At 33.8% G+C, this 18,171-nt stretch overlaps 2 protein-coding genes across 6 annotated transcripts in view; both read right to left on the bottom strand.

The window, feature by feature from the left end:
- Nucleotides 1–18,171, bottom strand: part of LOC118741033 (threonine--tRNA ligase 1, cytoplasmic) — a 575,984-nt gene that overhangs the window by 488,056 nt on the left and 69,757 nt on the right. The gene's annotated exons all lie outside the window — the stretch shown is intronic.
- Nucleotides 1–18,171, bottom strand: part of LOC118741039 (ATP-binding cassette sub-family G member 1) — a 66,782-nt gene that overhangs the window by 45,386 nt on the left and 3,225 nt on the right. The window contains exon 1 of one of the 4 annotated variants that reach the window (XM_036472840.1): nt 5,601–5,719. The exons of the other annotated variants lie outside the window; for them this stretch is intronic. The gene's annotated coding sequence lies outside the window, so the exon portion shown is untranslated. Of the gene's footprint in view, nt 1–5,600; nt 5,720–18,171 lie in introns of those variants that run through there. 4 annotated transcript variants of the gene reach the window in all.

The raw sequence follows: 18,171 nt of genomic DNA, 5'->3' as shown, positions 1-18,171 counted from the left end.
GTGAACCACCCAATTGCCTAGCTGAATTCAGGCGCGATTATCACACACATTCTATTTATAGAAGCACTTGTGAAGAAGAACAGTGAAGACTTGATAATTTAGATTTTTTATCGCGTTGAGTGGGGAAAAGAAACGAAACATACCCAGTTAGGCAAAATAAGCTCCTTATTCTTTCATAATACATAGGTTCCTCTAGAACGTATTATTTAATCGCTCTTAGCAAATATTTTCGTGGGATAAGGACCTCTTATTTAATCTTTAATCAGACTACAGAAGTGAGGTTGAGATGAAATTACATATATGGGACCTGGTCTACGAAAAGGGAGCTTACGTGCGAAAAAAGTTTTCTGTGAAAAAGCTGTTAAAAGTGAAAATCATCTCATCTTCCATCCGAATCAACCAAAAAGTGAAAATTGATTTTTTGACACCTAAGCCCCCTTTCCGTATGTCACATATGTATAAGTATGTATATGCCTTACCTTGATATGAAGCTTAGTTGGGGCTATAGAAGAATTTTTCATCGAACGAGCGGTGTCAACTCAAAGTTAAGTGCCTTCATCGCATGATTATAGTACATACATATGTATATCGTCGCTTGGCGAATACCCCAAATGCAATACCACGAAAATTTCACAAAACAGCAAGTAACTTGCTTTCTTCGACATTTCAAACAGGCGGCAGCACTTTTAAAAATATTTTCAAACTGCAACCTTCTTAAACTGATATTGTGATACATAGTATTTCAATTACCTAATTCCCTTAATTCAAGTTGAGTTTGATTTTTTAAACAGCTGGCAACCATCCGATATGTTGTTTAGAAATAAATCCATTTCAATCTAATTTCGCGTTCTAACTTAGACACGAAAAATAGGTGAAAACCCATCCTTGATGGCAATTTTTCGGAAATTGAGTTATGTAGCTACATTGAAAAATTGCAAATTTTTTAAGCATTTTTTTATGTGCATACATATGTATGTATATGGGCAAATCTCACGAGGTCTTACAGCTTTCGGCAAAAACGTAAGAATAACCACTCGTGCTCATTTACCCGTGGTTGCGTATGTAACGTATACGCCCCGTAGTACCATACGCAATCATCTAACATGTTTATCGCACGCCTTAACTTAAAAGTCATATTATTTAAAAGTAATTAAATATTGACCTAGGAGATTTTTACACAGTATTCCTTATGCACATATTATGATATTTTTTTCATGTATACAAAAATGTTACAATGAATTTCGAGTGTTCCAATAAAAATTGTAAAAATGGAGTTTCAAAATATAAGCAAAATGTATGCAAAAAATATGCAAGAATTATTCAAAACACATTAAAAAAGTTTATAAAATATTCATAGTTCGATATGCTAAAAAAAGATGTTTATGCAACAATTTAAATAGCACATAAGAAACAAAGCCGGAGTTGTTTGCACTTGTGTCCATGCTATTAAAATTTCAGAGAAATTCAAACAAATTTTGTTAGACGCATATCTTCAAATTTATTAACTTGTATGTATATAGTTAACTCCGCATTTGCGGCACCGTTGCCACAGTCCTCAGCGTCATAGACCAGGAGCGCATCCTGAAGCAGAGTGCCAATTCTCTCTTCTTCAGAGTTGGAAGAGGACCAATCTCTTGCAGGGCATGTGGGTCGAGAACCACCTCGCTGCGAACGACCCCCCAATGACGAAGCTGGTCCTCTTTCACAAACCCAGAAGAGGAGGAGAAGGAGGAAGTATCGGAGAGCGAAACGCAAGCAGGGTAAACCCTCTTATTTGGTTAACCGAACACCTCCCGTCGCTGCATTCAGTAAGCGGCTCAGCTCTGCGGAGATTACTCCACAAGCCAGTGGGATCTTGGTGGATGCACCGACATCCAAATCTGCTGGCGAACATTGCAAGAGAAGGAAAACTGCGGTGACACCTACCAATTCCTGCCCCAATGCCTCTTCGAGACATAGTGTGGCATTTCCCAAATCCGATCAGCCAGACAGACCTCTGGCGCCACAAAACCATTGCCTAAAACCAAGAGTAAAAGTGCCGCAAGGGTGGGTCGAGGCAGAACTGCCCTTGATATGCCCTAACCTAGCCTCCCAACCTCGTCTGGTGGTCTGGGGAGCCTGGCCAACTTATTGTGAGCCCGTAAAAGGCCTTCGGCTCATTGCCGTAATGGGGAGGGCGGATTATATGCGGCAGATTACTACTGCGGAAATTAAACACTTCACGATACATCTGATCCGCGCCGTCATTGCCTCTGGCACTGTAGGTAATGCTAGTTCATAAGAGAGGGATGGAACCATTGTAGTAAAATGCCTCTCCCAAGCATAACGGGGACTGAGTCAAGGCTGTGGAGCAAAGAATAACGCGCACAGGGGGAACAGGCTTCACAGTTTACAATGCCAATTATGAATGGGATGGCGAATTACGTGCAGGTTTGTTGCCAGAACTGTGGCTAATGAAGAGGCCCTAAGATACGTTATTGAGTTTTTTGACAGTCTCATGTCTGGATGGCATCCTGCCTATTGTACTTAAAGAAGGTATTGAGCTTTAGTTGGCGACCTTGAAAAAGATTTTCACAGCACTTGCCTACATACCACAACCTTGGAAGCTGGTTGATCTTTGCAGATAATCTGATCCAATAATCATTAAATTCGTGAACACGTATCTCAAAAATTAATCAACTCAACGAAATCATGAGTAGCGTACACGCGCCTACTAGTAGTAGTAGATGCAGTTCGCTCGTTTTCTGATGGTCGCGGTACTATGTTGTAATTTCCTTGAACTTGTTACTCAACCACACACACGCGCACACATACAGAAATAAAAAGTAAATAAATAAAATATAATTTGCGATACAATAATAAACAAACCAAAAAAAAAGGCGCGCTAGGCGCATACCGAAAACCAAATTGCGAATGTAAACAAAACCCGGCAACAAATCACCTACACACACACACACTAATTCACTGAAAAAGGCGAACTGAAGCGAGACGAATTGCGAAGGCATAAAATAAATGTTGCAACTGTGAGACGGGGGGGGGGAGCTAAATTGAATCGCCACAAGAAAATCACAAAAAAAAAGGTGCAGGTGCACTTGGTGGGACGACGACGTGAGCGGAATACTTAAGGCGATTTGTCTTCTAATTATGGGCAAGACTGCCGAATGAGTATCGGTTACAAAAATAGCGACAGAGAGTTTTTTTTTTTGTTGGTTTGTTTGTCAGACGATTTAAAGTATGTAGTATGCTTCAACTGAAATAATTAGGTGAAATAGTAAATACATAACTGCGCATTGATATATTTATGTACATACATATGTATGTATGTACTTGCCTCAACAATGTTGGAATTAGCCAAGAGCTTATAGCTTTTCAGAGGTTTTGTACTCAAAATCTTCCGTTCGACATAATAATCATCTACACAGTGTGTGCCCAGCTACATAAATAGGTACATGTAAGGCCAAAACCTTTAAGATTATGTGGGCGATGCATGCAGAGTTTTCACTCTTGAAATACTGAAATACTCTGAATAACTTTGATGAAAAAATTTAAGTTTTTTTGCTAATATTCAGCAAAAACCTAAATAATTTTGGGTCTAGTATTGACAATTACAGTGAAAGCTCCCATTCTTGGTACACAAGGACTTTCCGAGAAACCGACGCGGACACACGAACATGCAAGTATATTTCTGAAAAAGTAATTAGCGTACGTGAAGATCTAATAAGTGGAGATTTTTGTAGTTTTTTTCTCATCATAACCCCACGTCTCCACCGTCTACTAAATGTGTCTTAACTTCTGTGAAATTGTGCAACTTGCTGTCTTCACATATCACTTTCAAAAGGACATCAATACAATCAGATCGATCTGTACCCAATGTAGATTAGGTATGAAAAAATTTATTCCGATTCCACTTCAGAATCGACGGCATTTTCGAAATAATCGATTTTAGAGAATTGATTCTAAATTTTCGGAATCGAACGAGAATCGATTCTGAGAACTCGATTCTGTTATTTTTCATACATCTTTAGATACGCGACACTTGCTAGAATTGTCAAATTCTGAAATTTCTGGCATGACTAATATAAATATTAAGTAAGACTAATTGGCGCATATTCATAGAGATGCCAGAAATTAATTTATGAAAAGAAAAGTTAAAAGTTAAGGAGGGTATTCAAATTTATTTACATTCCATATCAAAAAGTACCGTGAATATGTGTCAATCACACATTTTTTATCAAATGAAGCAATTTTCAAATTTGTTATCTATTAAAATTTATTATTAAAATTATTATTATTAAAAATATTTTTATTAAAATTATTATTAAAATTAAAATTACTAATACTAATTGATTCATTATAATGGCATTATTAGCCATAATTGATGGCTGCATAATTGACGCATAGAAATATTCGATTATTCGATTCCAAGAATCGTAAGAATTAAATAAGATTCGAGAATCGATTATTTTTCACTTATTTTTCAAAACTTTCCATCCCTAATGTAGATGGCGCGGTAAAATGAAATTTGAGTTATCAAACTACGAAATGAAAGCTGATGATAAGACAGCGATGGTAAGAAATTCGGCAAGACAGATATGGTTTAACAGTGGAAATTGGCAGTCTCCACCTGAGATTTCTGTCTTAACACAGCTTTTTTAACAGAATCTGTAGAAGGTGGAGACGTGAGGTAAACATTACTGCCTGTTTCTGGTTATGGTGTTTTTCGATAGTAGTGATAGCGAACTAACGATGAGGCTATAGATGGTATCGTCACTATCAAAATTTTCTAAACACTATTGATAGTTGTCTATTGTTCGCATTGTTAGAATATAAATAAGTATGTGTTGTGAACTCCTTTGTTTGTAAACAGTTTTTCATGGGTTTTGTTATAAAAATGTGTTATTGAAATACACGATCTCATTTTGTTTTAAATAAGTTATGTGTTGGCAACTTTTTGTTTATACAAATAGGCTTTATGGTTTTTCTAGTTACGAAATTGGTTATTTAAGAACAACATCTCTTCTTGGACGAACAAATTTACAGTAATTTTTAAATTAAAATTAGTATGTATAAATTTTTATCACATTTTGTCGTATTTCATACAAAAAGGCTGCCAAATTGTTTAAATTTTACTAAAGAAAATAAACAATAAACTTAATTAAATAATTTTAGAATTTTGCGAGAGTTTGGAGAAAATCTATATTCGCGTTTTTAAGAAAAAAATATGTAAAACAAAATTAACCCTGCTGCTGCTACCTATTCAATTAATGCTTTACGTATGCAAATGTTTTGCGAGAACAATGAGTTTAAAGTTGAGTAATATTTCCGTTTTTTTTTTTTTGTTGTCTATTGAAAAATGAATTTTATTTCGAATTAGAAACCCGCAATGCCAGTTTTTACGGTTTTGGCGCTTAATATGGTTTTTGGTTCAATTCATGTACATAAAGGTATGTAAAATATGTATATTGTGTTGAATTATTTGTTTTATATCACAAACACACAATAAATATAAAACAATTGTTGTTGTTGGCATTTACAAAAATTCGTATATTTTTTTTTTATTTTTGGCACATACATATGTATGAATGTATGTACATACAAACATAGATTTACAATTACGCTTTATGTAAATTTTCGCAAGCCCCTTTTTCTTCATTTAAAAGAATTTTAGATGATCACAATTTTCACATTTTTTTTTATAACTGCTTTCCCCCGATTTTCAATAACTAAAATGCAATGCTTCGATCCATACGCGCCGTTAGAAAAATTATCGACACACGCGTTGCAATTGTTGCTGCCACACTGAGTCGCATAAGGAAACTACTACAGTACTAAAAAGACTAAAATTTTTGCTCAGCATTGATGTATGTACATATATATGTTTGCATATAACCTAGGTGCATGCATAATGATAATAAAATTGCGGAGTTTACTAGCGAGACAGTTTTAGGCCGAACTTTTACGGATTTAAAAGAATGAATGGAGAAATTTGAGTAATTTTTTATTTTATGTTAATTTTTCCAGGTGGTGATAACAGATAAAAAAATACATATTTAGAAATAAACGCAATTCGCAATTGATCGAAGTGAATTTTGCAAAACATTAGTAGAATTTGCTTTGGTTTTCTTCTTGACATTTTCACATGAAAACAGCTCAAAGAGGTTAGTACCGTACCTTAAAATCAACGAACTTTCATCGATTCTGCCACACGCAAATCACATTTGACTACGACCTGCACCGCCCCATTTGAATAGCGACAATCGCATTGAGAGCGACAAGACCTCTTCTGTGTTTCCAAATGATATAATTTTTGTTGCTCTTTTATAATGCGAATCAAATCGTTGTTGTTGCATGTATGTATGTATGTATGTACATTAGCCATATGACAGTTTTTGTTTAATAAAATGTACCTATGAGCAGAGGAATAGGAACGATGAAAAACGAATAAACATAACGTTTTTGTAAAAATTTGGTACAAAGTTCCCGCACGGAACTCCGAGAAAGAAAAATATGTTTACTGGATAAAAACTTTTTAGTTAGGCATCATAAGATAATCTTTGCTCGGGAGATATGTAGGCTTTTTAACACATTTACAACGGTATATCATTTAAAGACATCGGGCATCAAATCAAGAAGTTAAAGGTAAAATCCGATTTAGCTATTTTCGCAGGGTGTCGAAAAAAAATTTTACACTCCCTCAGAGTGAGTGTAATCGCTTGGAACGAATTGAACTTTTTTTTTTGTAATACGATATACTACACAATGAGGAGTGATTTTTTTAATATTTGCAAGATTTTTAAAGTAAAAATTTTGTTGTTATTTTTTCATAAACAATTGGTTTATGCTTTAACCAAAACCATATAAAACAAACTTTCAAACTTTATACAGAGCTTAGAAAAATTTAACGAATTTTCATTAAAATTTCAACTTTTTAATCTGAATTTTTTTGAGTAGGCAGTTTGGTAGCCCATTTAATTTTAGTATAATAAAGTGCAAGTCTTAAGCGGCTTCAAAATTGCGTTAGTTTTTAATATTTATATTTTTTTTTTGCTGACGGCTTTTTCATTAACAAGTGCAATTTATAAAAACTGGCATTGATTTTTTTTTTTTTTAATTTTCTTTGCAAGCGGTCTCGCGCATTTTCTTCTATAAGAAATTCAAGCTCGTGAGTGGAAAAAGCCGTCAGCAACAAATTATTTAAAGTCAACGCGATTTTGCAGCTACTTAAAACTTGCAAAAAAAAAAACAGATTAAATATCTCAAAATTTTGATGAAAATTTGTTAAAATTTTTTAAGCTCTGTATAAAGTTTGAAAACTTGATTTATATGATTTTGGTTAAAGCATGAACCATATTTTTCCAAAAAAAATAACAAAAAAATTTTAACTTTAAAAATCTTGCAAATATTTAACAAAAAATCACCGTACACTCATTTCTGCTCCCCACTGTACATACATATGTATGTTTATATATGGAAAACTCCCAGTCAACCGAATCAAAAAAACTTAAGAAATCATTTTTAAATCGTATTATAATATGGTTGACATGGAATTTTTTATGTACGTATGTACAGTATGTTTCCTTTCTTTTCAGCGCAAACTTAATTTTTGTTGGTTTTCATCATTCCTCATCCTCTCCTCATAGGTACATAACTTTAATTTAAAAAAAGTCATATGCCTAATGTACATATGTACATATGTATCTATGTCCGTGCTGTATGTAAATTTGCGAATTTTCCTATTGCTTTTATTTTCGCTTTTTCAGACTTTTACAAAAATTTCTTAGTGGAATAGTCGGTTGCAATTTTTGTTGTTGTTTTTTTTTTACTGACGGATTCAATCAGAAGGCGTCTGCTCAATGTAGCCCACACTCTAATACGATGCTCATTCATACAAATAAACGGCACAATCGAAGAATTAGAATGCTCTTTGTATTATATTCATACTAACCTAAGATGAATGTGTGTGCATTAAACTGTACCAGAAAAAAAGTAACTTCTTCGGCATTTACAGTCGGAACTTAAAATATGAGCTTTGCCGGAGTGCATATACTTTTTAAAGTTTTCAAGATTTGGATAGCTTTAAAAAAAATATTTTGGAAATAAACAAAAAAAAATAGGATTTCCATATCTATTAAGTAAATTCCTTACTCTAAAATTTAGTAGGCAACCCTATTCTGAAATACGCTTGAATAAATGGTACATACCTTGAGCGTATGTGTACTATGTTTGTATACATACATAAACAAACGTTGATTGAGATTAACAAAATAAAAATTTGTATTACAAGGAAACGTGGCAACCCTGATGGAAAATCTTTTCTGACCAAAGTTCTCAACAATACCTTTCATTTGATATCCATATTGCGATGTTTTAGATAAATTGTATAGAATCGAAAATAAGTGGCAACCTTACACTATTATCCTAAGACATAACATTTTGTGTATAGGGAAAGCATTGTTTAAGAACCTTCTCTTGGTACCAATGAATAGTAATATTTTACCTTTTTTTCTAAACAAAAAATTAAATAAATTAATTAATTTGTAACTAATTTCGAAAAGGTGGCAACCTTAAACGAGTATTCTCGGAGATATTGCCTATTCAGTTAACCTTAAAATCCAAAACATTATCTATGTACAAAATTTCATCAAAATCGTTAGAGCTGTTTCCGAGAACCCTAAGTATATATGTATATATATATACAAGAATTGCTCGTTTAATATAATAAATAAGATATATCGTTGTTCTTTTCTCGAGGAGTCTTTTTTGTTGTTTCAAAGTTCATTGATCTCAAGTACCACGTTTTAGTACTTACTCAGCATATCTCAGTTCCTATCACCCTACGTACCACCGTAATGTCAGTAAATTGAAGCACCCGAAAAATCATTAGGCTGGTGCTAAAGAAGTATTTAGATTATTCCAGCAGAACTATTTTAAAATATTTTTTTTTTTATTGCCGAATGTACATACATAGAAAACTGCAAAAAGGTGACCACTGGGTTCGGCCAAAAAAAAAAAAAATTATTTCGAAATTGCCTTGCAAAAGAACTTCAGGCTGAGGGATGTACGGCGAACTTTTTTATTTGCTTGTAAGGTCGTACGGTCTAATGTGTCTACAAACTTGTCGTTTTCAAATACACGCACTTGTCGGAAAAGGTAAACAGCGGTAGTTCTTTTGCTGTATTAGGTTCATTCCTTATCTTTTTGGACTAAAATCTGAAAAGTGTCAAAATGCCAGAGCGTAAGCAAAATGCGCTCACTAAAAGAGAATAACAAGAAAAGTAAAGGAACGCAAAAAACCAAATTTTTAGTCCAAAGAATGGCAACAACAAAACTAACGTCAAATAAGAACAGAAATGTATTTACAAAACACATTCACACAAGCACAAGCACAATAAACACTTACTATATCAATTATTTTTTGCCTCCTTCCAATTTCAATTCATTTCGTTTACTTTTTAGATTATTCTCACTTTTTGCGTATTCTTTAATTTCCGTTAATTTAAATTCAGTTGTGTTTGACACTTTTCAGGATTTTGCCAGAAAAAATTCTTCTGACTAAATCTGACTACTTCGGACTGATGAGAGTCACTCTCACTGACTGTTGCTCTCTCATTTTTGCTGTCATTTCCGAGTTAAGGAACGCTTTTTGGACTAAATCTGACTACTTCGGACTTTTTCTGACTATTTCTGGGAGATAAGGAACGCTCCTATTATTGACGATGTATTATTGACGATATTCTGCGCGGTATCCAAGAAAGTCGTTACAAACTAACTACCGTTAAGATTAGGGAAAGCTTTTACTCTCTGTGCGTACATATACATAAAATCCAAAATCTTATCCTGCGGGATAGGTTTTAATATTGACAGATCTAAATAAATATCGTAAATATCTCCACGATATATCTAAAAATCGTGAGAGATTGTTAGAAATAGATAGTCATATCCAGCTTGCATATCGTGGAAGAGATGTGCATGTGACTACGAAATTTATTTATAACAAATTTGCAGTAAGATTCCTTTTAGATGTAATTAATGTGCATATTCCGACCAGCAGGTGTAATTGTGATAACACGCCCACATCAAGCTCACAACCCCAGTTCAGAACTAACTCCTGAACTTTGCACTTTAAATTTATTTATTAGCCTCCAGTTCCGATTTTATTAACACATCACTAGTTTAGAATCAGTACGAGTAGCTGCAGGGCGTGCTAATTCAAGCATTTTTATCTAGTGTATGTATGTATGTCTCAATGTTTGTATGCACGAATGTAAATGCAAAATATACCATAAAATATGTGCATGCATATGCATTAATTGATGACCTCATATATATGGTGAATACATATACACATACGTGCATACTACATATGTATGTATGTATGTATGTACATTAAACTGTACCAGAAAAAAATAGTTCGCCGTACACATTCATAAAGCAAGCTCCGTGTGTAAATTTCTAGCTCCTGAGTGTCTTATCGGCGTTTCACACAGTCTTTTAATCGAGCAATTAGCCGAATTCACTCAATTAAAGCGCTAATGGACCCGATTTAGACTCAATTTACCATACTAAATTTGAACTTTTAATTGTTCAATTTGCTCTTAATTGAGTGTAAATCGAGTAAAAACTTCCATGCAACCTTGGTGGATATGTTTATGTTTATGGATATCACCCTATTTTATAAGTATGTGTGAGCAGAAAATAGCGGTAACTCAATTAAAATTTAAATAGAGTCGAAAATATTTCTGTTTCAACTTAGTATAAGGCTCTAAGCAATATTTATATCATAGATAATGTAGAGGGAAAAATGTATGCTAATTTTGTTATTTTTCCTTTAGTTGGGTAGAAATTTTATGAAAAAAGGCACTGCTATAGCCACTCTATAACAAGTTTCAGTACTCGGTGATACACTATTTATTAGATAATTTCTGATATGTGGAATGCGTTTTAACTGCACCATTTACCGAGCTCCGAATGTTAAATTCTGATTGGAAAATATGGGAACTTTTCTCAACAAAATTTGTAAATGATTTAAATGTGTTCAATAGGGTTTGGTAAGTCTTAATTAGGCGACTGTAAGGTCTGGCACAAAGGTAAAGTAAACACAGAAGTTGTTGGAAGCCATAAGAAAGCTCACAACAAATTTAAAAAACGCACGGGCTTACAATGAAACTTCGAAGGCCGTTTCGAGCACAAACTCTACAAGCGCCTCAATATAAGTACGTACATTCCTTTAAATCAAAGTAAAACATTTAACTTAATCCATCACACTTTCTATTTCCGTACTGTGAAAGCATATCGACGGCTAAGTGGACGATACAAAGTTTAGAACCAATGTTATTGGTGTTATTGAAGAGATTAAAAATAATTTATCTCAAATGGAAAATAACGAATATTAAAAAAAAAAATTAAAACGACCAGCGCAGATCTCTATTATTTGAGAATACCAAGCAACACTTGTATGTCCATTGTTATTTTTCAATCCTTGAAATAAACTGAATAAAACACAAAACATTAAACTGCACTTAAATTTTGTTGTTTTGCGAGCATATTTGCAAACTTATTTACCAATCTTTTAGCGCTTAATGGATTTTTTCTTGCTTATTTTATTCCGTCCTGGTGATAACAATAACATTAATAAATAACAAAAAAAATACGGGGAGAGATATCCAAATGAACGCGTGTATATCGATAATAATAACGATAACGATAAATGTATATAACAATATCGATAATCATTAAAGGTGACGACAAAAAAGCCGATGACAACAACCGTTATTTAATTTTTACAATATGTAAATATATATACTTTAAACTTTTATCCCTCCAAAGTCACATTGCTAAACTCTTTTATGACAAATTCGCCAACAAGTATTTTCCCCATTCTCGCCAATGTGTTTTTTTTTTTTTAAAGAATGCATACATTCATTCTAATATACATACATACAGATGTACATGTTTATGTTTGGGCTTTCTCATATCAATTTAATAGCTACATACATATGTAACCTACATGCCAATTTCTCTTTCTTTCTCCATATTACTTATTCTCTTGTTCATAAATTCATTTTGGGGTCAAGGCAGTTGCCATTTACACATCAATAAGCACAAATATTTCGTGTGCTTGTATGGGAACAAGCATCTGTATTAACCCTTGACAATGCAATTAAGCAAGATTGTTTAGGACCAAGAGAAGCAAAACTAAGTTAAGTTGTGTTTTTTTTTGTCAGAAAACGTTTAAGGCTTTTAATCAGCCTGTACGAGTACTACTTAAAATATTTTGTGACTTCCACCAAAAACAAGTAAATAAAAAATAAAATAAAATTGGAAGACAAGCTTTTATTAGTGGTTAATAAAAAAGAAAAATCGATCCTCGCGCCATCTAACGGAAAAATTTTTTGTGTAGCTATTTCTTTTCATTTAAGTAATATGTATATCCACGTTCTCAATATAAAACAAGTCGGACCATAAATACGGATTATCCAAATAAATATCTCGACTCGTGCACCACCAATCGGCCAACATTTTTTGTTATTCCTTTTCATGTAAGTAATACACATTTCGAGTATGAACAATATAGCTCGACACCTGCGCCAACTAGCGGATTAATTCCTCTTTCATTTTGCCTTCTCATTGGGTTCTGAGCTGAGTTTCAAGTCTACAGCTCATCGGGAAGTATTTAGGTTAAAAATTAAATGTAAAATTTGATTACACACATAAAAAAAAAAATTGTAAAAATGTGTACATTGTATATGTATAAAGGTTTATCCGTGAGCAGAAGCGTACTTAGATAAGCATCTAATTATAACCAGTTTTTGTGATTTTAGTGGATTAAAAAACTGATGTAAAAGTCAAAAATATCTTGTAATTCTTGTAAATCGGCTGGAGATATTTTTAATCCCTATAATACATATTTATTTATATGTAAGATTGGTGCAATGCACTTGATTATGACAGGCAGGGTGTAAATACGCTCGCTCCACTATATCTGCGTTCACCCCTTTTTTTTTAAATTACCAATGTTTTGCAAGTTTTAATTTTTTTGTTATTTTTAAACAAAAATATGGTTCAATATTTTCTTCCATATAACAAACATTCACTCATACCTTGTATGGAGAAAAATGCCTAGAGCCGTCAGCAAAAAAATTATTAAACATCAACGCGTTTTGTCAGCCACTTCAAATTTGTACATTGTTATACTAAAATTTAATGGGCTATAAAACTGAATACCAGTAAAAAGTTTAAAATTATCATGGAAATTCATAAAATTGTCCTTAATATTTTTTACAGTCTGAAACCTTGATTTATATGGTTTTGTTTATAGCATGAGCCATATTTTTGTATAAAAATAACAAAAAAATATAGCTTGCAAAACATTGTGAATATTTAAAAAAAAAAAAAACAAGGGTGAACGCAGATATATGGAGCGAGTGTATGTACATATGTATGTCTTAGGCGTAAATAAGTAAGGAGCATAAGTTAAAACAATTAGCCTTTTTACCCTGGACTTCAAATAATGTGAACAGTCATGATGCAATAATACAAGGTGTTATCGGTTGGCAACTTCTCGCTCTAATTCCGCCATATTGACTGCCTTAGCTGAATCAGTGTTACTTCTTTAACAATTCTTTGCCTAATAATATAGTTGATTTTTTTTTTTTTGCTCTCTGTATATACATATTGTTTTCTCAAAAAGGTGTTATATCTGATTTTATTTCATTTCATTGCGAATATACTACAAAAAAGCTAATTTTGTTTAGAAGAAAATATGAAATCTTATATTTTTCCCCCAAATGGGTATTCATTTATTCCCGTTTTTCTTCTTATTCTACTGAGCTAAGGCAGTGTCAAATCGAGCTGTCACAACTGATACCACCTTGTATTATTGCATCATGGTGAACAATCATCTTCAAAACCAACTGTACATACATATACTAGGTATATACATGTGAGAGTCCAATAAAAGTTACCACATTTCATTTTGGCTTTTGAGGCGAATACAGTTATATACATAGCCGGATAAAGGCATCTAAGCAGGGTTAACTGAATGCATAGCATGTCAAATGAAAGATGGGTAGCAAAGCAAAAACCTAATATTACCCATCATAGTAGCCGGCATTTGTGCCTTGTCATTAACCATGTCGGCTACAATAAATAACATACTAAATGTATGTGCAATGTATATACATTAGCTGGGATCGGCTCCCATACGAAAAGAAAAGTTTGCGGTTTCAAATCACATGTCTTTAAAATTAATTTTAAATAATAAAAAAGTTTGACATTTTCCGATTATTTATTTTTTTTTTTTGCTTCGCTGTTCGTTTTCGTGTCAATAAAACATAAAAAAGTGCATATTTCATAAAACGGGTTTAAGGAAGATTTTCTGAATTTGCGGGTATTATCGGGAGTGCCGGGAAGGGATTTTGGCCTCGTCCCGCACGTAAAATTTTTAAAGACCTGCTCGATACCGCCCATCCCAGCCATTTTGAAATCAGTACCGTGAGTCCCGATATTCCGCACCCATCTCTACTTCATACGTATGTGCATTGGGGTAGTTCAAAGGACCTAAGGCGTAATTTTAATGCTCTCATCCTCTAGGATCGTTCTATATCGAAAAATATATCTTTTCTTAAACCAAAATATACTTAGAGGACGCTGAAAGCGGTCAAATTTTCCCATTTATTTGGGGAAAGAATTTTTTTCCTAGAAATTGTATAGAATCCTTCAAAATCTATTGGCAAACTCTGTTTCTCTTTAAGAGGCTTCAAGTAGCAATAACCCCACTGAATATTTTGGAGTTTTCGGGGACTCATAATAATTAGTTAATCATTATATAAATAGGCAATCATGTTTCCTTTACACCCCTTTTACGGCTAAACTATACTTCTAAGGTATAAACAATTATATATCATCAGAAAGGTATTTTGATGCTGATGTGCAGGCAATTTTTAAAATTTCAAATCAGTTTAAAATAGAGCGAAAAAATCAATTCAAAAGTCACACCAATACCAATGCCATACATGTACATGGTTGGGGCGGAAATGCCCCCTAAATGTATGCTTTAATATTGATAGCGAATTAAAGAAACGTGCTAAGCAGCAGTTCAGGAATAAAATGTATGTATGTATGTACATGAATAGATTAGACTCAAACAAGGAAGAAGGTAAAGTTGAGTATGGAGAAGAAGAAAGTGATAAATACAGAAATTAAAATAAAAGTAAAGAAACCTAGATATAAAGACAAAGAGGAAGGAAAATTTAAATACCTAACCTAATAACAATGGTGGGGGTGAATATGTAAATGAAGAAAAGAATGGACATATTTAGATCAGGATAAAGGAAAAGATAAAGATGAAGACCAAGACGACGAAGATGAAGATGAAGATGAAGATGAAGATGAAGATGAAGATGAAGATGAAGATGAAGATGAAGATGAAGATGAAGATGAAGACGAAGATGAAGATGAAACACACCACAACTTAACCCCCACACCGTAATTCACCACACTTCAACTCTCTCACCACACCTTAACTCACCACACCTCAACTCACCACACCTTAACTCCACACACCTAAATTCACCACACCTTAATTCACCACATCTCAACTCACCACACGTTAACCCCCCACACCTAAATCCACCACACCGTAATTCACCACACCTCAACTTTCTCACCACACCTTAACTCACCACACCTCAACTCACCACATCTTAACTCCCCACACCTAAATTCACCACACCTAAACTCACCGCACCTCTTAAGCCCACCACACCTGAATTCACAGCGCCGTAACTCCCACACCCAATTCCACCACATCGCAAACCACCACACCCAATTTCCCCAAAATGACATGATATCACTTTATGTGGCATCAATGACATTGCTTTAATATTGATACTGAATTAAAGAAATCTGCTAAGCAGCAGTTTAGAAATCAGATTTACGAAGATTAAGATTCATGCAAGGAAGAAGGTAAAGTTGAATATGTAGAAGAAGAGAGGGATAAAGGCAAAGATTAGAATAAAAGTAAAGAAACCTAAATACAAACGAAGGTGGATATGAAGATGAAGATGAAGATGAAGATGAAGATGAAGATGAAGATGAAGATGAAGATGAAGATGAAGATGAAGATGAAGATGAAGATGAAGATGAAGATAAGGATAAAAATCATAACCCCTTAACTTTAACTCATCTTAACTTAAAAACTTACTCCACCTGAGCTCACCTCACATTAATTCACCACACTTTAACTCCCCACACCTAAATTCACCACACCTCAACTCGCCACACCTTAACCCCCGCACCTAAATCCACCACCCCTAAATCCACCACCCTTAATTCACCACACCTCAACTTTCTCACCACAGCTTAACTCACCTCAACTCACCACACCTTAATTCACCACACCTCAACTTTCTCACCATAACTTAACTCACCACACCTGAATCCACCACACCTAAGTTCACCACACCGTAACTCCTACACCCAATTCCACCACACCGCAGCTCACCACACCCAATTTCACCACATGACATGATATCACTTGATGTGGCATCAAAGGCAACATCATTTGGCATAAAATGAACCAAAATAAATAAGATTTAGATAGAGGTGAAAAAAGGGATAAAAAGGAAATACAACTGAAGAGTGTGCGATGTTATATTGTGGTGTGTTATGCTTCATATGTTATGTTATTTATTCTTATGTTATGGTTATGTTATGTTATACCAAGTACTAAGCTAAACTCCCCTCCACTTAACCCATTCCAACTAATGTTATTTTAGCTCATTCAACTTACATAAACTATTCTTAATTTTATCGGTTGAATTTCAACCGCTGGGCGAACACTAGTATTAATAAATGGTTAAGGAAACAGATCTTTTATATCTCCTGAAGAGAAACACAGTTTTCCGAAGAGAAACAGAGTTTAAGCCACAAGGCTACATAGCGTACCATCGAATATCGAATTAAAGAATAAGCGACCTTTATTTTAAAATTTATCACATTTGAAACTATTTTAAGTGGATAAGTACAAAAACTTTTTTTTTGGTTAAGACTCTTCTGCTCCCATGGCCTAAAACATCAACGAAATCAGGACGATAAATACGATGTTTTCAAATATCTCGGCTACCGCGCCAACCGGTCGGATAAGTCTTTCGTATTGCATTGTCATCGGGTTCTGAGCCAACTGTGAAGTTTCAAGTCTCTAGGTCATCGGGAAGTTGGTCGAAAATTTATTGCAACATTTGCCCCAGACAAATATACTTACATACATACAAAGGAAGTTAAATAAAAGCAATTTCCATTGTAGGCAGATTATTTTAATTTAAGTATGTATGTATTAGTGTCCGACCGAAAGTTCGGCCTGGCTTCGGTATTCGGCTGATTTTTTATCTTTGGCTTCGGCCTTCGGCCAAAAATGCCGTACAATTAGGCAATTCAGAAGGTATTGTATTTATCACGAAGTTACAGTATTTCACGACAGTTGTTAAAATTTTGTGATTGTTTCGCATCTCTATATAATTGTTACAAAAATGTCGTAAAATACGGGGCCATTTTCATAGAAGTGAATCAGCCAGCAGATATTTGAAATCCTTTCAGGAATTATTACCTACCAAAACATATATTAATACTAGATGGAATAGTTCCTTTACCATTATGGAAAGGCTCTTAGAGCAAAAACTAGCGATTAATAGTTTGTTGTTAAGAGTTGTTCTATAAATACACTGGCTGCGGATGAGTGGGCGTATAAAACTTAAGTTTGGCCTATTTTGAAATTATTTTTTATCGCTACACTTAACATTTGTTCTGATGAATCATGTATATCTATAGTAATTAATTCCACTACTAGACATGATTGAAAAAAAAATTACAAATTGCCGAAACAGACGAGTGAAGTATCCGATTTGAAGGGTAAAATGTTAAAATCCTTGCATCGCCGCTTTAATAATTTAAATTATATGGTTGCTACTTTAATCGATCCAAGATTCAAAGGAAAATATTTTACCGCATACGAATTGGAACAATGTAAACATATTTTCAAATTTTTCGTAACACTTGCGATCCTAATGATAATAAAGACACTTTTGATGAAGAAATTGTGATATCGGATCCTAGTAACCCATGATGAATTGACAAAGTCGAAATAAACGTATATTTGGATATTTGGTCAATATA

Source organism: Rhagoletis pomonella, unplaced genomic scaffold (genome assembly GCF_013731165.1).
Source record: "Rhagoletis pomonella isolate Grant_MI unplaced genomic scaffold, Rhpom_1.0 Rhpom_scaffold_00006, whole genome shotgun sequence".
Lineage (NCBI taxonomy): Eukaryota > Metazoa > Arthropoda > Insecta > Diptera > Tephritidae > Rhagoletis > Rhagoletis pomonella.
This window is presented reverse-complemented; position numbering and strand designations above follow the sequence as displayed.